The 24381-nt window shown below is 46.7% G+C and overlaps 1 long non-coding RNA gene across 1 annotated transcript in view; it reads right to left on the reverse strand.

The window, feature by feature from the left end:
• LOC142422344 (uncharacterized) overlaps positions 1 to 23860 on the reverse strand; it is a 189881-nt gene extending 166021 nt beyond the window's left edge. Inside the window, exon 1 of the long non-coding RNA XR_012779075.1 lies at positions 23534 to 23860. This is a non-coding gene — a long non-coding RNA (uncharacterized LOC142422344). The remainder of the gene's footprint in view (positions 1 to 23533) is intronic.
• Positions 23861 to 24381: the final 521 nt, after the last annotated feature.

Here is a 24381-nt window from a genome sequence, read left to right on the forward strand (position 1 = left end):
GGACATTGACAGAAAAATGGGGCAAAGCTGTAAGCTGAACTCCTCCCCGGGGCCAGGCATCCTGGGGCCACGGTAGGGAAAGCTCTGGACTGATCATGGGAGGAGCTCCCATAAAGATGACAGCTTGGGAAATTCTATGTTGGGTCACTATGCCTTGGAATGGGCTAAATATCAGTGGATTTGGGTTGGGCTGGGTCCCCTCTGTGTAGGGTTAGGATGAGAAGAAATGTGGACAAATCTCATTTAAATCTCCACTTCTGCTATTAGAGACCTACATGGAGAAAAAGAGCATGACTGGCCCAGAGTGAAACTTGTGCTTTGGTCAAAGCAGAGCAAAGACTAGCCCCTCCCTTCAAAGCTCTTCCCACCATGTCACAGTTGCCTTTGCTGCTGCTCAGGGATCCCTGGTCCTGGGCATATTTTCATAGTACAAAGGATACGATCCTGGGGGAAGGCTATGAAACAGGGAAAGTAATATTTTAAAATTCCTTTATCAACAAATCAATGCAAATGGTCACTTATTGACAAACAGCTTGGTTGCCTAAGTAACGTGGACATAGTTAAAAGAACTTGAAAGGACATTTTCTTATACTTGATGAGAAAATCAATTTTTAAAATTATCATTAGGCAATGATTTCTTAGATGCAATTCCAAAAACACAATCCATAAAGGTGGGGGGAGAGGGCAGATGACAAATTGAATTTCAACAAAATTAAGAAAGACATTGTTAGGAGAATAAAAAGGTGAGTCGTTGACAAAGAGAAATTATTTTACCATCTGACATACTCTAAACATGTTGTCAGGAGAGGCCAGCCCCTGGAGAAGGGCATCATGCTTGGTAACGTGGAGGGGCAGCGACAAAGAGGATCTTTTGTGGGAGAGATTGGAAAACATCAACAGTTGTGAGACGGCCCAGGAGCAGAGAGTGCTTTGTTCCCTTGTACATGGGATTGCCAACTTGATGGCCCCTGACAACAAGTGAAACAAATAGTGAAATAGTCTCTTAAGAGAATGAGAAAGCAAACCATTCATGCATAGAATACATTTCCAAGTCAATATCCGATGTAGGGCTTGTATCTAGATTATATGAAGAAAACTCTAAATCAATACTAGCCAAATTTTTAAAACATGGTGAGAAGAGAAACTGAATACATCCTTCACCAAAGACATATGGATGGCAAACACACACACACACACACACACACACACACACTGGCAACCTTATTATTCACTGGGCAAATGTAAACTGACACCACAGCCAGGTTTTAGAATTAACACAATACTAATACATCAGCATTAAAATACCTAAAATCTAAAGCTGAGAACTCCATGTTAATGGTGATAGAACTGCAATTGTTCTATCCCCAGAGGGAGGGTGTATACCCGGCAGTGGGGATATAAATGGAAGGAAGTTTGACAGTTTCTTTAAAAGTTAAACAAGCACCTACCATGTGATCCAGCCATTCCATTCCTTGGTGTCCACCGAAGGACTTAGAATCATGTGTACAGGAATAAATTGTACACACATGTTCTTAGAATGCTGTGTATAATAGCCCAAATGAGTCCATGCCCATCACCAACTGAGTGAGCAAATGCATTGTGGGACAGCTATCCAATGGGAGGCTGACTAGTTGACACTGAGTCCACTGCAAACTCATGGTGACGCCCTCTGTAGAGAGTAGACTGTCCCAGGAGACTATGAAGGCTGGGACCTTCCGAAGCAGATCACCACCCCTGTCTCCCCAGGTGCCAGGGGCAGGGGAAGAGTTCCCAGCTGCCAACCTTTTGGTTAATAGTTGAGCACTTAATTTTCATGCCAGCCCCAGACTCCTAGTAGAAAACTAGGTAACAGTGAAGAGAATTTAATGATTCGCTCGTTGTGGATAAACCTCCAATCTATCAGACTCAGTGACAAACGCCAGACCCCCCCCCAAAAAAGTTTTATGATTCCATTTACATACAATTCTACAAAACGCAAATTAAGCTTTAGTGATGAGCAGCAGGTCAGTGGTTGCCTGGGCAATGGGGATGGAGGAGCAGTGGGGAGGGGCAAGAACAAGATTTCAAAGGAAGAGAAACCCTCCGGGGGTGATGGATATGTTCATTATCTTGGTTGTGGTGATGGTTTTGTAAGGCACACATATGTCAAAACTTACCTAATTGTGCACTTTACGATGTACAGTTAATTGGATATCAATTATACCTCATTAGAAAAATAAAGTACCGAAGAACAATAGCGAAAAAGAGAGCGAGGGAGATTTCGCATCCATGTGATGTCTTTGCTGATGCTTCAACACACCACAGCACGCTATCAATCTGCTGCTATGGGGCCTTGAACACTCATCCTTCAAGATTCTCAGAGCTTGCTTCTGGTATCGTTGATGTCCTTTGCCATGGAAAACCAGGTGTGTAAAAGTCTATCCTTGTGTCCACATGTCAGTCCATCTCACTGACAGGTCCCCTCAGTTTCAGTGGTCCTGTGCTTCACCAAGCATGGCGTCATTTCCTAGCAGCTGGTCTTGGTGGTGCAGTGGGTCAAGCATTGGGCTGCTGAGCTGCTGCTTGGGAGAAAGCGGTGGCAATCTGCTCCCAGAAGGGCGGAGCCTTAGAAACCCCGTAAAGGAGTTCTAACTTGTTCTACACTGTTCTGACTATGAGGTGGAGTATGTTTGATGCCTGTGAGTTAGTGAGAATTGTCAGATGACGGGTCCAAGCCAAGCCTGTCGAAGTCTTGTCCACTTCACTTCTAAGAAGTATTCTGGTTGTTGCATTTCTTCTGACTGACTTGAGCTGAAGAAGATTGACAATGTTCAGCAGATTGCTTCTGGCAATCCACGGCCAATTGCATGGTCTATTCCATGTTCTGTACCAGCACCTCAGTTCAAATGCATCCATCTTTGTCTTTCTTTGTCAGCATCTTACTTCTGCACCCAGGGAAGGTGACGCGAATAGGTTTTCCTATGTCCTTAGTTTATCATCTGCTTTTTCAATATGAACTCCCACAGGACAGGGGGGGGGGTGGTTGACTGGCTTGTTCACCGCTGTCTATCCAGCAGCTAGAAGATGCTTAGGGCCTCGTGGAAGCTTACTAACCTTAGCTGAATGCACGGGCCCATTGAACTTTCTACTCTTTGCATCTTTCAAGAGTGTGTCCAGTGGCTGTGCACGGGATACACAGTAGTAGATGCATCTTTGAGACAGGGCTTCCTAATATTCTCTTCTTTGTGAGTCCCCAGGTCACAGAACTGTCTAAAGACCAAAGCTCCTTATGAGATCATGGGGCTCATGCCACATTAGAAGCACCGCATGGCTGTCAATAATAAGACTGAGGGTTAGTCCCAGGCTACTTTCCTGAGTCTGAGATAAATGCATTCTGAGCTAGTCACTTTGAATTGCCTGTGCCTCCTAACCCACCCAAGGGGAGGGCATTGTTTATATCTCCACAGGGAAAGAGGGACCAGATTTCAACCTGGCGCTCCAAGATGTGAATGCAATATACCAGCATGGAGTCGAGAACCAGTGGAGAGGTCTCAGGGGCTGGTCCCAATTCCAACTACGTGGACACCTGCCCCTCCCCACTGAATAATTGACTTCCGAGGACAGCACTGAAGCTGCAGCTCAGGGAGAGGGACATGTCTGATCAGAGCACAAGGGAGCACATGAAGGGAGAGAGAGAGAGTGGAGCACATACTGGCCCATCAAGCCTTGAGGATGATATTCCCACTCAGAGCAGCCAATCCACAGAGAAGACCATATGGCCAGTCCCTCTATGAGACAAGACATCCCTCACTGACCCATAGCCCTTCAGGGGACAACACTGGAGACACAGTGTGGGAATTGTGCCCGATCTGATCCCACCACACTGAGGCAAAACACTAAGAGCATGCAACAGAACAGCAGAGCAACGAAGTCCCCAGGGAATGCCAAAAATAGATTTTGGGGCCAGGTATTGGTGCCCCTATCAGACTTGACCAGAAAACACTCCTAAGGGCCAACAAACAGTCCTTGAACTAACTATGAGCTTTTCTTTGTTGTTGTTTCTTTGTCATTGACTTTTTGTTGATGTTGTTTTGTTTTCTTTTGTTGCTTTGTTGTGTTCTGTCTTGTTTTTGTGCATGTTATTATCTCCATAGGTCTGTTGAAATAAGAGGCTGGTGTGGGGGGAGGTCAACTCCTCCCTGGAGGCAGACTGCTGTCTCCCCACACCACAGGGGCGGGCCTGCTCCCTGCTGCTGGAGACAATGGATTACTTTCCCTGAAGCTTGCAACCATTAGCTTGGTTCCTGTCGGTGGGGTTTACACCCTACTGATAATGGTTCCTGTGGAGATCCAGAGAACAGGTCAAAGTTAAGCTGCCATCCTGACTCTAGGATCCGCCCATCTTGTCATATATATACCCCCAATCCCTCTATAACCTATAGTGCAACTCATTCCTGTGATGTGTGTCTACCTATAATTAGTGGGCTTGCACACCCCCTAAAGGTATATAGGCCTGGGTTAGCAATAGAGATCTCTCTTCCTCTCCCCCCCTCACTTGCTCTTTTCCCCCTCTCCTCTCCTGTCCTCTGTTCCCTTTCCCCTTTCCCTCCTTCCCTTCCCCCTCTCTCCACGTGGACCACCAAGCAGGGATGAGGTGAGCAATGCTACCATGTAATGTGTCTGACTGCATTATTGTATCTCTCATGCTCTTGATTACTTTAATATAATATTTATATATCTCAACAATACAATTGTGCTTACTGAACCTGTGGGTAGTGGTGGGGGGGCTGGCATCCCCCCAACTCATACCACAGGCTGGATGAACAATCTGGAAGAGAAAACAACAGAAACGATGGTTTGGCGGGGATGTGGGAGAAAGGGAGGTGGGAGGAAAGGGAGTGGTGTTAACAAACCCAGGGACAAGGGAACAACAAGTGACCCAAATCAGTGGTGCGGAGGGTGTAAGAGACCTGGTAGGGTGTGATCAAGGGTAATGTAACCGAGAGGAATTACTGAAACCCAAATGAAGGCTGAGCATGATAGTGGGACAAGAGGAAAGTAAAAGGAAATAGAGGAAAGAATTAGGAGGCAAAGGGCATTTATAGAGGTCTAAATAAATGTGTATATATATGTGAATATATTTATATATGAGGTTGGGGAAATAGATCTATGTGCATATATTTATAGGTTTAGTATTAAGGTAGCAGATGGACATGAGTCACCATCAAATACTCCCTCAATGGAAAAATACTTTTTTCTATTAAACTTGCATTCCACGGTGCTCACCTTCCTGACAGGATTGCTGAAGACACAGTGGGTGCATAAGCAAATGTTGTGAAGAAAGCTAATGGAGCCCAGCTACCAAAAGATATAGCATCTGGGGTCTTAAAGGCTTGAGGGTAAACGAGAGGCCATGTAGCTCAGAAGCAACAAAGCCCACATGGAAGAAACACACCAGCCTGTGCGATCACGTGGTGTCAAAGGAATCGGATATCAAACATCAAAGAACAAAAAATCATATCATTGTGAATGAGGGAGAGTGCAGATTGGGGACCCAAGACCCATCTGTAGACAACTGGACATCCCCTTACAGAAGGGTCATGGGAAGGAGACGAGCCAGTCAGGGTGCAGTGTAGCAGGGATGAAACATACAACTTTCCTGTAGTTCCCAAATGCTTTCTTACCCCACCCCCACCCCCCACTATCATGATCCCAATTTTACCTTACAAATCTGGCTAGACCAGAGGAGTTGTACATGATACAGATAGGAACTGGAAACACAAGGAATCCAGGACAGATGATCCCTTCAGGACTAGTGCTGAGAGTGGCAATACCAGGAGGGTGGAGGGAGGGTAGGGTGGAAAAGGGGCACTAATTAAGAGGATCTACATATAACCTCCTCCCTGGGGCATGGACAACAGAAAAGTGGGTGAAGGGAGACATCAGACAGTGGAAGATATGACAAAATAATAATAATTTATATATTATCAAGAGTTCATGAGGGAGCGGGGAGCAGGAAGGGAGGGGAAAAATGAGGAGCTGATACCAAGGGCTCAAGTAGAAAGCAAATGTTTTGAGAATGATGAGGGCAACAAATGTACAAATGTGCTTGACACAGTGGATGTATATATGGATTGTGAATTATAAATTCTTTTAAACAGGAAAAGAAAGAAATGCCCATGCCTCAGTCTCCCCACCTGTGGAACAAACGGTTCGCACAGAACCACAGCTAGCATCGTTAAGATAGTTTAAGCCAGTGCTTCAGAACACAGACCACTCCCAGACCTGAGTTCACTCTTGCCTCACACCCTCTGAGAATTAATCTCTCTCAGCCTCAGTTTCCACCTCTGTAAAACAAGGGGGGAAATGTCCCCGGAGGATTTTGCATCAGTTTATAAGAAAGTGAGATGATTCCTGAAAACTGCCAAGAATATAGTAAATACTCAAAGGAAGAAAATGTTAGGCATTATAATCATTTCAACGTTCCCCTCTCAGCGTTCGTAATTCATCTCTAGCGATTGATCAGTTTCATCTGACATCCCGGTCCTTTCTGCCTTCCAGGGGGATTTGGTTTTGATTCGAATATTTATAAATCTGGAAAGCAAATGAATTAAAGCAGCTTGCCAGTAAAACACCATTCATTGGAAGTACTCCCAGGTAGAAAGTTTCAAAGAGAAAAAAATTGAGTTCCACCCACCCATCTGGGTCTAGAACGACAGCAAGTGTCACCACGTTACACACGGCTCTATTTTAAATGGCACAATGAACAGTTCTGGCTTCTCTGTAATTAAATAGTCCCTGCTGACCACTGGATAGGCAGTACATCATGTCAGAAGAGGCAAAACTGTCAGATTAGTGGAAATTCATTTTGGGATGGCTGGGTAATTTCAAGAACCGACAGCCAAGACAAACCCCTGCTCCCTCATGCGTGCCAGCCTCTCCCACTCTTTATCCGCAGTTGTTCGGGGTGCACTGCCCCAGATTCTAAAGTTCGCCTCTAGAGCATAGTTGGGGGTGAAATGCGTGAGATGACGTCATTGCTTTAAATTTATATATAAAGAGATCCTTCCTGGGTCAACCTAACCTTGCAAAAAGGAGGTAGGATCATGAAGCTAAGGATGGGAGTGGAGGTAGCGGTACACACCCAGGTAATGGAAGGACACTCTTTCAGAACCACTGTGGCAGTTATATAATCTACTGTCAACTTGAGGAAGGGGTGGAGTCTGGCCTGTCAATCAGGTCGCAGCCATTTGGAGGTGCAATGGAGATAAATAGCTCCCTGGAGGCGGGACATAGACACAGACTCTACTTCATCTTTCCTTGGACAAGCCACATGGAGCTACACGGGAGCCCTGGAGCCGGAGGAGCATGTGGAGACCCACGCCAGCACTGAGAAGCTTCCCCCAACCCAGGATCCACAAGACTTTCCACACACCAGCCTGTGATATTCCTGCATTCAGCATCATTGCATGGCTGCATGAGTCTAAAGAGGAATTTAGGGACTAGTATTGATATATGGGGTAATGTCGGACTTATGGACTTGATCTGGACTGGGCGAGGCTGTTTGCTTAATGTACAATCACTCTTGGATATAAAGCTCTTTCTTATACATATGTGAGTGTCTCCCTGGATTTGTTTCCCTAGTCCACCCAGACTAATACACAAGTATTTTACCACATCACACGCACATCCAATATAACCAAACTCAAAAAACACTCTCTGCCATTGAGAAGATTCCAACTCAAAGTGGCCCTATAAGACAGGGGACAACTGCCCCTGTGGGTTTCTGAGACTGTAACTATTTACAGGAGTAGAGCATCTCATCTCCCCCCCCCACCCCCAACCCCCATGGAGTAGCTGGTGGCTTCAAACTTCTAGCCTTATAACTGGTAGCCCAACTCGCCACCACTACACCAGCTGTTAGAAATGGCAGCCCATATTGGGGGGTGGGGTGGGCATAATTCCATCCATAACAATCCAGAACCAGTTGCGGTTGTTGAAAGCTGCTATCCACTGGGTCTGACTCATAGCAACCGCAGGTACATGGGCACAAAACACTGCCTGGCCCTGCAGCATCCTCATCATTGTTATGGGCGAACTCATTGGGGCAGCCATTGTGTCAATTTGGGGTTGACCCTCTACTTTACCAAGCACGAGGTCCTTTCTTCTCTGGGGTCTGGTCCCTGCTGATAACATGTCAAAATGCTTCCAAGGAACCTTTTGGTTTTACTTCTTCTAAAAAAATGTACCGTTCTTCTGACAGGCCATGGTACTTTCAATATTCTTTGCCAGACCATCATTCAAATAAATGCATCAAAGCTGCATTCTTCCTTCCTCACTCTTCCACTATCAGATGCGTAGGAAGGGGTGAACATCGCCACGGCTTGCATCAGGTGCCCCTGAGCCCCTCAAGCGTCAGCCTTCACTCAACCCTTTAAAGAGGTCTGTGCAGCTGATTTGCCCAATGCAATACGACATTTGATTTCTTGATTGCTGCTTCCACGAGCATTGATTGTGGATCCAAGAAAGACAAAATCCTGGACAACTTCAGTCTCTTTCCTATTTATCACAAGGCTGTTCATTGATCCACGTGTGAGGATTTGGGAAGCAGAGTGATGGGGAAATCTTCAAAAGGACCTAAAGTCTCACCAATCGCTCTCCGGCTACTAAGGTTCCATCCACAGTCAGACGACCTTGCTGAGAAGATAGTTAAGACAGGCTTACTTTTACTTCCTCCCAAATCTGCAGTGAACAATTTCGCATTTTTTAAATCACACCAAAGATACTGCTTCTGGGTCTAGCTACCATCAGTCTCTCTCCCAACCACACAGCCTCTGCCTACAGAATCACAGCTTCTTATCAAATTTACATTCCCTGGGCAGGATAGAGGGGCCAGTAAGATAGTTACGGTTTTCTGTCCACTCGGCTGGGCCAGGATCATCAGTGGTTTGGCAATTGTTGTTGTTAGGTGCCATTGAGTTTGTTCAACACCATAGCAACCTAATTCCCAACAGAACAAAACACTGCCCAGTCCGGTGTCATCCTCACCATTGTTCCCCTGCTTGAGCTCACTGTTGCAGCCACCGTGTCAATCCATCTCATTGAGGGCTGTCCTTTTTCGCTGGTCCTCAGCTTTGCAAAGCATGATGTGCTTCCCGGGGGACTGGTCTCTCCTGACAACATGTCAAAAGTGCATAAGATGAAGTCCTCACCCTCGCCACTGAGGAACACTCTGCCACACTTCACCCGAGACTGATTTGCTTGTTCTTTGGGCAGCCTGTGCTACTTCCAATATCCTTCACCAGCACCGCAACTCAAATGCATCTAGTCTTTGGCTTTCTTTATTCAATGTCCAACTTTCACATGCAGATGAGCCCATTGAAAATACCATGGCTTGAATCAGGTGCATATCAGTTCTCCAAGGCACCTCCCTACTTTTCAACACTTTAAAGAGGCCCTGCAGAGCAGATTTACCCTTTGCAATGCCTAGTCTGAGCTCTTGACTGCTGCTTCCACGAGCAGTGCTTGTGGACCCAAGTGGACAACATCAGCCTTCTCTCCATTTGTCATGCTGTGACACATTAGTCCAGTTGTGAGGACTTGGGTTTTCCTAACCCCAAGTCGTCAGCCATCCTGCAGGCTGCGATCCTTGATCTTCATCAGCAAGACCTTCAAGTCCTCCCCACTTTCAGCAAAGGTTGTGTCATCTGCACACCACAAGTTGTTAAGAAGCCTTCCTCCAATCCCGATGCCACGTCACTCTCCATATAATTCAGCTTCCCTTATTATTTGCTTGGCAAAAGGATTAAGTATGATGAATAAAGTTTGGCAGTTAAAGCCTAGTGATTCCCTATGAAGGTCAATGGCAAAGGAAGACATTCAAGGAGATAAATTGACACAGTGGCTGTAACAATGGCCACCTACATAAACATTGTGAGGTTGGCACAGGCCTGGGTAATGTTTCGTTCCGTGGTACACAGGTGACTATGAATTGGACCTAACTCTGGAAACTAACAACAGCAATTCCCTATGCTGTGATCTAACATGCTGTAATTACCTCTACAAGGGCATCGGCTACTAGCAGCCTGGCAGCTTTAAGATTAGGGTGGATGCAGTATCCTTAATCAGATCACGGCCCTGATCCAATTGACTGGAAAGAGCAGTGATCTGCTTCCAATATAGGTGTACGCTGTGGAAAAGCCTACTTGCTTTGTGAAGGACCTCAATCCTATGCCAAGCAAATAATAAGAGAAGCTGAATTACATGGTGAAAAAATGTGATACTCTCCTCTATCTTGGTTTACCTTCAGACTTGAGCTAGCAGCCTGCCCAACTTAGATATTGTCAGCAACCTTTCATCTTACCTGCTGATTTTGGATCGACTCACCTCTGTAGCCAGAAGCCTGTCATCTAAGACCTGCCCACTTGGGATCATGAGTCCCTAGGGATATCAAAGTCAAGAGAAGCTTCTGGGATGACATTTGACCCAAGGCCTTGGAATTCGGCTGACTCTGACTGTGTGGGCCATTTCTTTGATATAAACCTTTATAAATACATACTGTATATACTCAAGTATAAGCCGACCCAAATATCAGCCGAGGCACCTAATTTTACCACAAAAACGATCCCAAAAATGTGCTGAAAAACTTGGTGCATACAGGAGTCTATATGGTATATAAGTTTCACTGATTTAGCTTCTCTGGAGTACAGAGACTAAGGCATACAGTCAGCAAGATAAGCACAGTCTTACCTGTGCTTCCTTACTAATGCGCAATGAATCATTTCACTGGAGAAAAATGTGAAATGGTTCACTGTGGATAAGTCAGTCAGTCTGTGTTTCCCTTGCTCATTGGGTTTTGGGTGTTATTAGCAACATATGTGCAAACATATTGGCAGACGCCCCCCCCCATTTAAGACCAGGTGCTTGGCTGATTCTCCATGAATATTATTATTAAGGGTGATGATGAGGCCACCATTTCTGGAGGACTGAATGTCCCAGGGTTTTCCTATCTATGATGTCACTCAAGTTCAGGAGTCAGCACTCACTGAGGGAGAAGGGGAGTCGTGATGACTAACATTGACCCTTAGAGGAGGGAGCAAACATCCACTGTGTTCTTGCTACAGGATTCCGATTCACATAAGCGTTAGATAATCATGGGCTCTACCCTGATAGCCAACCTAAGAAACAAGCGATCCTATCCCCACGCTCTTAATTAAAGAAACAGAGATGGGGAGATTCGTCAGGGTCCAAGAGGTACACAGGACATTCTAGACCTGGATTTGATTGGAGGCTCAACTGGCCCTAGGCCCGACTCTTTGTCCGTCTATGTACAGATCTGTCTCGCAGCACAAGCAGGACTTCTCTGAAGGCATTGATGGGCCTGGGGTCTAGAGTCAAAGCCAGGCCCAGCCATCCTCTAGTCCAGCACTCGTACTACCGGAACGAGACTAGAAGGACTCTTTCCTTTTTGGCAAGGTCAGAGAGGCACCGTGCCTGGCTGCTTCCAGCCAGGCCTAGAACACTACTCCCCTTTACTCGGTCTCCAATAGGCAGACTGGGGAACGGCGCAGAGCTACAGGGCGCATGCTCCAGGAAGAGATGCGGAATCCTCTTGGGAGGTGGAGCTCATTGGTTCTGTCACTGGTGAGTAACGGCGCCGTAGCTCCCTGGTGGGGAAAATGCCAGATTATACAATCGCATGCTTTGGTGTGCAACTGTCTTTAGAATAACAAATCTTCTCTTCTGCTTGTGAGCATTACACTTTAATAAAAACGGAAATAGTGGTCGCAAATCCCAGCGTTAGCTAGAGGGCATGCATTTTAAATCTGAGTTTGTCACCCCTCCCCAACACACACACACACACACACACACACACACACACCACAACACCCCACAAGCATTCACCTTCAATAAATTTCAGAGAATAGCATGTAGTTTACTGTGTCTTTATTTACCTTTAATTTGAGGTTGGAGTGAATGGGGCGTGGGCAGGGCAGATCTCAGTCTTGGCATTATGGACTTAGAGGCCTGATCATTCTTTGTGGGATATCGAGAGCCTGCTCTATAAGATATGGGTGCATCCCTAGCCTCTGTCCACCAGATGCTCCTAGAAGCCCCCCTTCCCTAATTATGACATTCAGAAAGATGGGGAGATCGCTCCCACGTGTGAGGCGCTGCATGCTGAAGAGAAAACAAAGAGCCAGCTATGTCTTGGGTGGGTGTCTGTAGAAATGCCTGCGACGGAACCTTTTATCCCCCGGTGTTTTCCCAAAGCATAAAATGAATGTCTTTCTCTCCAGAATGCCTTCGGTCCCAGGTGAGTGACATAAAACAGCTCTCCCAGCATCCTTGGTCTCAGACAGCTAAGCATCGCCCACGGCTCCCCAGGGGGCCCTGTAGGGAAGGTGCTGGCACAGGCTGGTGCTTGCAGGTCCTCCAGGGAGGAAGCAGGAGGGCTTGGAAGGCAGAGGCCAGGGCACTGCACAGAGTGACAGCCTGTGGCAAAGGCTCTGATGGAGTGACGGTCCCAGCCCCAGCTGCCCTCACACCACCTTCACACATTCCAAACTTAGAGGTGAGAGCTGGAGGTGAGAGATGGGGAGGAGCCATGGGAGACTGGTTGCAAAGAGCCTGCAGGGGAGGCTGGGGAAGCATGGGTTTCCTTTCTGCACCCTGGGGATCTCTGGGAGGGGCAGCAGTGAGCGTGGGCACTGGCCTTTGCAGATGGCCGCTGCATCCATTTCCCCTCCAAGGACTGGTTTTGGGATTCTTGCCCAAAACTCACTGCCTTCGGGTCCACACTGACACAGAGAAGACCAGCGGGACAGGGGAGAGCTTTCTGGGACTGTGACTGGGAGTAGAAAGGCCCCCTTTTCCTCCCGTGAAGCGTTATTTGATCTACCAAGTTTTAAAATCTGGAAAGATTGTTCACACTGAAGAGTAGGGATGTTGCTTATAAAAATGCAGGTATTAGACTTCTGAGAAATTCTAGAGGCTTTATGCCAAAAATCCTGCAGAGTCACCACGGGTTAGGATTTAGACATGGCATCCCCTATAAGTCAGGAGGTCCAGCACCGCTCTGAACCCAGCACTCTTAGAACCCGGAAGGAACCTCCACGCTAATCCATTCTAGAAGAGTCAATATGTGATGCAGTCTGAGTTCTGAATCAATTTTTCCCTTAAGAAATAACTGAAAATGGATCAATCCATTTTCATCCACCAAGTTTTTACCTTAACCTTGCCTTTTTATACAAAACATTACACAGAAATTTCAAAGTAAATAAGTTCAGAGTTAAATAATATAATTTAAATAAGAAACATAACATTAAAAATGCTTTAAACAACTGCAGTATGGCCCATACCTTGAGATCAATGAGGATCTGGATCTGTGGACACAGATGTGGAGAGGAGGGATTGTGAGAGAGGCATTGTTTGAAAGGGGAATTGCCTTCCATAAAATCAACTGGTAGCTGCTTTTCAGGAGTCTTTTCTCTTCTTTGCCTTTTTTCACTAGGACCTGAATGGCTTTCTCTAAAAACAACAGCATCAACAACAAAAGCTGTGGAATGTAGTCCCATGGTTAGCATTTCATGGTTAGCATTTCCTTAACTGTTTTCTAAAAGGGTTTACTAAATTATCATCAACATTTGATAACACGGTTATCATAACACCTTATCATGATGATTCTTTTCAAAAAACTTTCTTAGGATCCCTGGTTTTTATCTAAAAGCAGTACAAAAACAAAACTATTGCAAACTGCTTAGAACACAGCTGCATAAGGTTTAAACAACGCAAACAAACTATGCCAAGTGACCCAAACGCAAACTGCTTGTTTATAAGAATAACATGCATCCGGTCGGATTCCAATGTTTTGTTCGAGCTCAGGTGGAATGTTTTCTTGACATCTCCCATTGAAATCCTATTATGTCAAGCTCTGATGCAGTTGAGTACCAGGGTTCTACTTATTTGATGCCCTGGTGGCTTCACAGTTACGCATTAGCTGTGGTCCTCAAGATGTGAGGGTCTAAATCACAGTTGCTCCTCGGGAGACATGCAGGGCTTTCTATACCCAGAAGCAGTCATAGTCTTAGAAACTCATGAGGCAGTAATGACTATTGACTCGATGGCAGTGAGATTGGTTTGGGTTTAGCATGGAGCTCGGATGGTGCTGTGGGGCTGCTCATTGTAACATCTGCAGTTCAAGCCCACCTTCTACCCCTGGGGAGAAAGATGCGGCTGTCTGCGCGAGTAAAGGTTTGGTTGCTTATGAATTGGAATCTATTCTCATTACCACTCATTTGCTCCCTCACACCCACCACCACCCCACACATATATATCCATTTGGTTAGGTCATGATTCTCAAGATGCATAATCATCCATCATTTTGTGGTCTGATGTAATTGTCCTCCATGTTGTCAACTCTAACTTCTCTGATGCTAATGAGCCAGGATTGATGTAAGGATACAATGTACAGGATTAGGTGGAGTTCATCTGTTCTGAGACATAATAAAAGTCATGAAAAAATTGAGCAGAGAATCAGAGGGGCCCAGGTGAGCAGACCATGAGGCTCCCAGATCCCGGAGAAGACTGATGCCAAGACACACGGAGATCACCAAGGGACACAGTCCACAAGTGTTGAGAGGACAGAAGGCCCTGCCTCCAGAGCTGACAACGTGAGAGAAAGCCTTCCCTGTGGGTTGGGTCTCTGAATTCTGACTAAACTAGGAGAGGATCAATTCTGTTTGTTCAAGCCATCCGTTTGTGGTGCTTCTGCCATAGCAGCTGTAGAGAACCAAGGCACCCCATAAAGGGATGAATGGGTCCCCAATACACAGGGTCCCTCTCCAAAACAACATCTCCTCTTTTGGCAATGTTCTTCACTGTCTGACACTCCTCCAATTGATTAAGAAAAAAAAATCAGCTACCCAAAGAAAGATACCACTGGCACACAAGAGTGCAAGGCACCAACAGTACATACTATTATGTACACAGTCTTGCAATAGCAGCTAGAAAAGTTGCACAAGTGGATCATAGGTAGATATACCAAGCTGAACAGATGTTGGATGCGATGTAGAAGCACACCCAAGAGTGATGAGTTGGGCATTATATATTTATGTGAGCTACAAGTCCTCACTGCCATTGAGTCAGTGCCAACTCACAGCGATCCTATAAGAGATGGTAGAAATACCTTTGTGAGTTTCCAAGACTATAACTCTTTACAAGAGTAGAAAGCCCTGTCTTTCTCCCATGGAGTGGCTGGTGGTTTTGAACTACTGACCTTGCAGCCAGCAGCCCATTGTAGAACCCTTATGCCACCAGGGCTCCCAGTATACGACAAAGAGAGCCATGTATGGTGCAAAGGTGTGAAAACTTCTTAGCCAGAACCAAAACTCTTCAGGGGATGAGGTACTGGGCTTGGGACCACAGTCTCAGGAACACATCTAGGTCAATTGGCATAGCACAGCCTATAAAGAACATTCTACATAGAACTTTGATGAGTAGCGACTGAGGTCTTAACAGCTTGGGAATGGCCATCTAAGATACACCCACTGGTCTCTCATCCTCTGGAACAAAGAAGTGTGAATCAAATAAAAGACTCAAGGAGCTAATTAGTCTAAAGGACTAATGGAGCCCACAGCCCACAGCCTCGACTAGACCCTGAGATCAGAAGAACGAGATGGTGCCCAGCAACTACCGATCACTTGCATCACGATCACAATAGAAGTTGCTGGATAGAGTGGGGAAAACATAAAGCCAAATTCAAAGTCATGAAAAAGATCAGACTCCCTGGCCTGGTGGAGACCATGGCCCGAGGCTCCCTTCAAGCCTAGAACTGAACCCACCCCTGGGTATTACCTTTCTGCTGCACAATGGTGTAGTTAGGTGCTAGCGAGTGGGTTCTGAGCCATAGCTACCCTATGCAGAGATCAAAACAATGCCTGGTCCTGGGCCATCCTCACAAGGGTTCCTATGCCGGAACCCATTGTTGCAGCCTCTGTGTCAGTCCATCTTGTTGAGGGCCTTCCTCTCTGTCATTGCCCCTCTACTTTACCGAGCATGATGTGTTTCTCCCAAGACTGGTCTCTCCTGACAATATGCCCAAAGTACCTGAGATGAAGAAGCCTCACCCTCCTTGCTTTGAAGAAGCATACTGGCTGTTCTTCTGAGACAGGTTTGTTTTCCCTTTTAGCAATCCATGCTTCACGATTCTTCACCAGCACCACAATGCAAATGCATCAATTCTTCTCCTTCGTCCACACCCAGCTCTCCCATGCATCTGAGGCCATTGAAAACACCTTGGCTTGGATCAGGCCCCAACTGAGTTCTAAAAGTAATATCCTTGTTTTTCAATACTTTAATGAGGTCTTGTGCAGCAGATTTATCCAGTGCAATGCGTCTTTTGCTCCTTGACTGGTGCTTCCCTGAGCACTGATTGTGGACCCAAGCAAGACAAAGGATAGATGCACCAAACAACAGCCATGTCTATTGAGAATGAACAACAGCTGTGAGGAATGCACTCCTCGAATCAATCCACCATTTGACACCAGAAAGGGCAGAATTTTCCCAAAAACAAAGCTCAGGAGGCAGGAGGGGGCAGGGGGGAAGGACATGAAACAAGGAGACCCGGGAGGAAGTGCTGTGAAACTGGAGGGGATTGCCACCAATGTCATTCGGGAAACAAAATGAGTCTAAGGTGTTGGTGGGAAGGTATTATGCTCAGTGAAAACAACCAGCTGATCTCAGGTCCACGGAGACTCATGGCAAGCCATGTGTTTCTGAGTGGAACCGGGCTCCATGAAGTGCGAATGGCTGGGAGCTTTCATAGTACAGAGGTGCCTTGCTGTGCACTGGAACTATCAAACCTTGGGGTAGCAGCCAAACATGTAACCATTTATGCCGCCCAAGGATTCTTTCCCGTTGATCGGTAGCCCTTCAAAAGCCTCTCTCCTTCTCTCACCAGTTGATTCCACCCAAACACGGGTGATTGAACCTCACACCTGGACTCCGAGAGAAGCTGGGAGGAAGACCGTCAGGTAGAGGTGGCAACAAGAGGTTGGAGCAGAAGTCAGCTGCCAGAGGACATCCCAGGCCCCAAGCCAGATTTTAACCCAGAACTTCTTTTGAATATGCACCCCACAAAACTCAAGAGTAGACAGTCAAAACCCAAGGAAACGTAGGATCCCCTAAATAGCTACGGCCTGGAAATGTTGATGACACTCGGAGCCAGGTGCCTTCCTCAGCCAGAATGAAATCTCAGTAAACCACCTGTAGCCATGATCGTGCGACTTCCTGACGAACCAGCCAAAACAAGCGGAGGGTGAAACAGACACCAAGGAAATGAAATGAAGTGACTCCTTGTCTCGCGTTGTCATTTATAAACCAGGAAAGCAGGGAGGCACATCGGCCAAAAATAATAGTTTTCACAGAGCTGGTCAGCAGCCGGCCCATCTGACAATAATTAACTGGCAGGAGTCCTTGTCTGTCCCAGCCATGCCGAGGAGAGAAATTCTGAAACCAGACCATGTGAAAACAAGACAGGGCTGCTTTCCCAGGTCCCCGTAACCCTGGGTTCTCATGCAGCTCCTCAAATCAAGGCTCCGGCTGAAGAAGGAGTCTGAGGTGAGTGTCACCGCAAAGGGCAGCCAGCTTGTTCCAGTGCGTCCTCGTTTCAGGGAACAACAAGGTACACACACCACCTCATTAAATTTTCACAACAAAACCGTGACACAAATGCTGTGTCTATTTTCAGATGGGAGGACCAAACCTTGGAAAAGCTCAAATAACCACGGACGGCAAGAGATAAATTCAGGCTTTAAAACTAGCTCCTTTTTCATTTTTTATCCATCCATTTGTATTTTTAAACCCAATCCATTCAGGAATCCATACATAATTTTTGTCATATTTGTGAATATAGTGAAGTATAAAGCAGATTTCTTTCAATCAACTCCTTTTTGTTTGTTTAAGTGCATTTAATGAAATGGAAATGTTACGCAAAAAATTATAAATTAAAGGAAGAAAACGAAGAGTGTCTCATCCGCCCACTGCCATTGAGTTGATTCTGACTCAAACACAGACACACAGTTTCCCACTCTGTAAATCTTTATGCGAGCGTACAGCCTCGTCTTTCCCTCATGGGGAGGCTGGCGGGTTGAAAGTGTCGAACTTGCAGTTAGCTGTCTAATGCCTAACCCACGGTGCCACCAGTGATCCAAAGATCGTGTTTCTGTCTTGAACATAACACAATGGAGACAAGAAAAAAATGCGATCCAATTGTATCTGGACCAGCGGTTCTCAACCTGTGGGTCGTGACCCCTTTGGAAGTCAAATGACCCTTTCAAAGGCGTCACCCGACTCATAACAGTAGCAAAATGACAGTGGTGAAGTAGCAACAAAAATCATGTTATGGCTGTGGGGGTCACCACAACATGAGGAACTGTATGAAAGGGTCGTGGCCTGAGGAAGGTTGAGAACCATTGATGCACACTTGTCTGCTGAAGGGCCTGGGCATATCTATATCATAGAGTTTGTGTAAAGATTAAATAATGTCCCCCCAAATCAGTTAGTATTGAATCAACCCCAACTCATGGTGCCTCCATGTGTGTAGAATGTGTCTGCCCCGTAGCACGTTCAGGCTCGTGACCTCTCAGGGTCTTTCTTCAGATGCTACTGGCTGTGCTTGAGCCACCGACCTTCAGGCTAGGAGTCAAGAAGTCAACCAGTTGTACTGCTCAAGGACAAACTGCGACACGTACTCAGAAGGTTTTATGATCGTCTGACAGCCCAGCCAGGGAGAAATGGATCCCCTAAAACCCAAGTTCATACAGGTATGCAATCTTCCAGGTTCTCAGGAAAAATCACCACTTATCTCATGGGCTCTAAGCTGCCTCACCCTTGTTCCTAGAGGGGAACCACAGGGATTCGTGGAGTATAGAAACAGTAATGTTAGGGTCCGTGTCACCAGGACTCTGTTTTCTGTATTCCAATACATTCTAGCTATCATCCACTGCACCAGTGGTTCCCAACCAGAGTGATCTGGGCTTCAGGGGACTCTGGGTAATCTTGAAGATGTTTGTGGTGGTCAGCACTGGTCTGCCAGTTTGCCATACTGTGACTGTTTGCCTGTGGCTCTAAAGCTGGAACAAAACCCACTGGTATTTCAAATACCACCAGAGTCCCTCCTACTGGACAGGTTTCAGCAGAGCTTCCCGAGCAAGAACAGAGCCAACAAGAAGACATGGGCAGTCCACCTTCTGGAAAGTGAGCCTCTGAGACCCCCACGAATAGCAGCGATAGTGCCAGACGGTGAGCCCGTCTGGCTGGAAGGTGATCAAAAGAATACTGAGGAAGAGCTCCCTCTTTAAAGTATAGATAACCTTAACGACACGGATGGAGCCAAGATCTTGAGACCTTCATTCGCTGATCAATGTGGAATGGACTAAATACGGCTCTAGTGAAAGCCATCAAAAACTAGATGGAATGCAGGGAGATTGGTACCCTGGGCACACATGAGTTGGAATGGGTTGTTCTTGGCCATTTGGAACCGGACAATCATATGATTGGAATGACATGTTCAAGAGAAATAATGTCACATGCGTCATCAAAAAGAACATTCCAAGAGCGATCTTGCAGTGCAATGGGATCGAGCAATATCTACCCACCTACAAGGAAGACGAGTTAATATAGCTATCATTCAAATGTAGGCACCGGCCAGTAACACCAAGAGTAGATGGTTATAGTTCAGTGGAGTCCTGCCCAGAGACCTAGAACAGATTAACGATACCCAGGAGGCTAATGAATGAGTGACCTTTCACCTTTTTCAAGTCCACACAGGGGAAGTGTCAAATCTGTGTGTCAAATACGGCACCTGTCCAAGGTTATGGTCTTTGCGTACAAACCAGTGGAACTAATACAAACGTGGAGCCAGGGGCCAAGGCAGACCGTGCAGAGTCTACCTCGGTTTCCTCCTCCTCCATACATGGAGGAGACTTGAGAGACAGCACAGTCAGTGCTGAGGAACCTGGACTACAAGGGAAATACAGGCGGCCCTCTGTACCCACAGGTTCCACAGCTACACAAAAATACTACTCGAGTCGATTCTGACCCATGGTGACCCTAAAAGGTAGGGCAGAGCTGCCCCTGTGGGTCTCCCAGATGGCAAATTGTTAGGGGAAGAGAGAGCCTCCTCTTCCTCCCGAAGCGTGGCTCGTGGGTTCAAACTGCTGGCCTTGCAGTGAGTAATCCAGTGGGAAGCACACTATGAAGCCAGAGATCCTTACTGGGAAAGTTTTAGGAGGGTCGACCACAATTAAGTGGTCAGCACAGTCCCTCAAAGGCGAGGAGGGAGCAGGAAGTGGCATTGACCTATCGTGCCCATTGCACTGGGCATTACTACTTGCTTGGCGTCTGCAGGGAAATGCCTGTGGGTCACATGCACATGCTGTGCCGTTTCATACAGAGAACTGAGCATCTGGACTGGTCTTGGAAGCAATCCACCACAGCTATCGAAGGACAGCTACTATGGCCACCAGTCAGCATAATTCCTAAGCACAGGCACCTCACTGTCTTCGCTCTGTACCCCGAGGGTGCCATTGCACCCCCTTCTGGTACTACTGAGAGTACCAGGCAAGACAGCAATGCAAGGGACACAGTAAGCATGCTACATGGGTGACCATGGCGTGACAAGGCGCATGCATAGTTACAGTAGCTAGGGTAATGGCTAACAGCGGTTTGCCTTGGAAACAGGCACGGAGCCTCAGCAAGGACGCCACGGTGGAATCAACGTTGTCAGCTTGCCGCGTGCCTTACACCTGTTCTGATAGAGAGGTGGGTCCCCAACCGCACTTGTGATCCACTTCGGAGCAGCTAATTGGGGGAGTGGAGTCCGATCCAGGGAACATCACAGATAAGCAAAAACTTCTAATTTCTGTTTAATTCATGAGCCAAGAGTTTCCGGTGAGATTCCAAAGCCTATCCTCCCTTTCTTTTGGATAGAAATATTCTGGAAACAGAAGATATTGTCGACAGCTCTCATTGCCTTCTGGGTAATTATGTCTTTAAAGTAAACTCCCGAGGCTTATTATGAAACAAATTGCATTTTCCCCGTGTCCTTGGAGAGAAGTTTTAGATGGATGGGTGTGAGAGTGAACGCTTCCAGGCGCTGATCTGGTTTCAAAGGAAAAGAATGTTCTTTCAATTCTTGACGGTGAACTGTGAATTATTAGTATTATTATTATTTTGGGGCCCATTCTTGAGTCTTTCATTGGGATGCATCGTGGTTATCTGCTGCCATAACAGAGAGGGGATTTTCCGTTGGAATCACTGTCACCCTGTCTCAGCGTTCTTGGTATGCTGCGTAAATGGATGCTTGCCTGAAATCGGCAATGTCTGATCCCTCTTCTCCTGGGAGCACAAAACTCCACAATCATGTTTAGCCAACATTAATTGGACTCCTTCTATATGGTGATGCACTGCGGTAGAAGGTAGCATTGCGATTGCCTCGTGGAGATAGCCAAAGTAGGGGTAAACTCTGGATAGAAGGGCAAGAGCAGGGGCTGGAAGTCAGGGTCCAAATCCGCCGGAGTTCCAGCAGAAAAATGATAGGACACTCAAATCAGGTAATGCTAGGAGAGTGTAATGAAGGAGACTGCCTGCAGGACATCAAGGCACAGAGAAGTACACCTAGAATCCTGACAGTGGGAACCACTGCTCACCCCTGACCAGCCCTGAAAGGACCAGAAGGGAAGGGTCAGCAGGACCAAGAGAGACAACCGTATGAGGAAGAGCACCTGAAAGGACCTATCAACGTTGTTAGAGAAACACATTGACCCAAGAGCATGGGGAGATGATGAACTCTACCACCCTTTTGTCTTTTGTCTCTCCCTCCTTTATCTTCTCGAAATAGCCTCCCAATAGCCAATCCCAACAGGATTCTGGAGGGAAAGAAGACCATGGATACAAATCTCGTGGCCAGCCCTCCACAGGCTCAGAACATGGTGGTCAGTCCAGGGGAACAAGAGGCAGGGATTCCGCCCATGGTCCGAGAGAACAGCAGTCTTCATGAGGATTTGTGCAAGGTAAATGCATTCATAAGAAGACGGCGTAGAAGAAACCCTGACGGAGGAACAGAAAGAAGGACGTAGCAGGAAAAGGCAATACCAGGTGAAGCGAGTCGATCCATTGGGTTGAGAATGTGTGTTACTGAGACAAACACATGTTGCTATGGGAGCGCTGAGGAGTCCCTACTCCCTGCAGGACTCCGGTGGGGCCTCCTGAATAAGGAATCTCTAGGTCCAATGCTGAAGGGCCCATAGGACTCCACCATGGAGGAGAGAGGCGGGTGGCGTTCGTGAAGACCCAAAGCTAAATCAAGGCATGATCAAAGGTGCGTTTGGGGACAAGGAAGAAGTGAGACTGGTGACGTGCCAGGCGCTACCTCCCCCCAAAACATCGCAGGAATCACAAAGAGTTCAGTCTTCATCCTAAAACAAAGGAGGGGCACAGCGTGGAAGGACAAGAGTAAATTGGCACGTTCCAGTTTTCCTCTGACTTGGCTCCCAGGAAGGGCACTTGGTGTCCTCAGCCCTTCAGCAAACACATCCAGTCTGTCCCTGAATTGGCAGGAAGAACGCATGCGGGTAGAATGGCGAAGATCCAATAGGCAAACGCAAACACAAACACACACACACACACACACACACACGTGAACTGGGGCCTTTGGTTAGGTGCACGTTTCCGTGAGAAAGGAAATAGCTGGTGTACCTCGTTACTAACCACTGCACGCCTGAATAGAGACACCAACATTTCGAAAGGCAACCTGACACGCCTTTGGCATTTAAGAAATAGCAGCCTTAAGCCTCGAAGCATCATGAGCCGAGCATAGATTAATGACCTTTCAGGCTACAGGCTCAAGGAATTAGAAATAGGTCAGGCTTGCAAAGAATTTTAAGAAATCACTGAACCGCTGCAAATCAGACCAGGGCTTCTTGGTCCCACCCACCCTTAATACATTAGTCCTCCCCATATCTTCCATCTCATCTGCCCCCTACACTTTGGGGACCAGAGTAACACACTGAGACTTCTTGCAAAGGCATTACCTGTGGTACAAAGCCAAGGGCGATACAGAAATAGAAGCGTACTAATGCCTCAGTGTTTCATCCGCAGCAGCTTCAGGAAGCAAGGCAAATGTGCGTGACTCATGCGAGTACCTTCTGCATGTTTTGGCCTTTTTCGTGAGATGTGTTTATGAAATAAATGAATCATGTAATATTGCTCTGCCACTGATAACAGTTCCAGATCATGATTTGTTTTTTTCTTTCTCTTGGGAGAATTTGTCCTGAGCATGTGAGTTCAGGGATAGAAACTCTCTTCTCGTGCCCCCCAGGCACAAATCACCACTTACAGGAACCCTGACCCAAAGAAACCCTCCTAAAGCAAACGTGGGCATGGTCCATTGAATTAGTGGATGTGTCTTTCCAAAAATGTCAGAGTTCTAATGTCACCTCATCGTCTCTGGAGTCTTGAATCTTGCTATTGAGATAGAAGCATCAGCACTTACCTTATGTCATCTTCTAATGAAGGGCAGATGGTCTCCAACTGCATCCCATCCTGTTGCCCTCATGATGGAGCACCATCGCTTTGAGTTAGGTGTTCTATCCAGAACAGCTGTCTCTTCCCGGGGACGGAGCATCTCCTTCACACCCCGGCCTTCTCTGCTGACGGGTTTCATCACAGCACTGTGCCCGCCTCCCTCATGAGCCAATGGTTCCACCCCATTCTCCTCACAGAACAGTGGTTGTTCCAGGGGTGACTGTCGGTCTAAAACCAAGGTCAGTTCACGAAGCAAAGTTAAAACTCTGATTATGAGAGTTCAAAGCAAAGTGAAGCTCCTGTATCCTTTTGTGTCTGAAGCCAGTCCTCCTCTTTGCATTCCATGTGACTGAGCTCACTGCTGTTGAGACAGTTCTGGCTCATGGTGACCCTATAAAAAGGGTAAACTGTCCCTGGGGGGTTTGAAGGATATAACTCTTTATGGGAGCAGGAAGCCTCATCTTTCTCTTGAAGAGCAGTGTGGTGGATTCAAACTGCTGACCTGGCAGTTAGCAGCTCAATATAGAACCCTTTACACCACCAGGGTCCCTTATGGTGTGGCTAACGAAGGCAGTAAGTGACCTCCTTTGGCGTAAGGGGTCCTAGTGTCATATTGGTTCTGCACTGGGCTGCTAACCACAAGGTCAGCAATCAAAGTGACTAGCTTGATCCTCAGGAGAAAGGTGAGGCTAGCTAGACTTACAAAGAGTTAGTCTCAGAAACCCACAGGATTCGAGTGGATGGAAATGAGTTGTTTGGTTTTTTATATAGAATTAATTTAAAATATTTTCCCCCAATAAGTGAAAGAGCCCTGAT

Source organism: Tenrec ecaudatus, chromosome 12 (genome assembly GCF_050624435.1).
Source record: "Tenrec ecaudatus isolate mTenEca1 chromosome 12, mTenEca1.hap1, whole genome shotgun sequence".
Taxonomy (NCBI): Eukaryota; Metazoa; Chordata; class Mammalia; order Afrosoricida; family Tenrecidae; genus Tenrec; species Tenrec ecaudatus.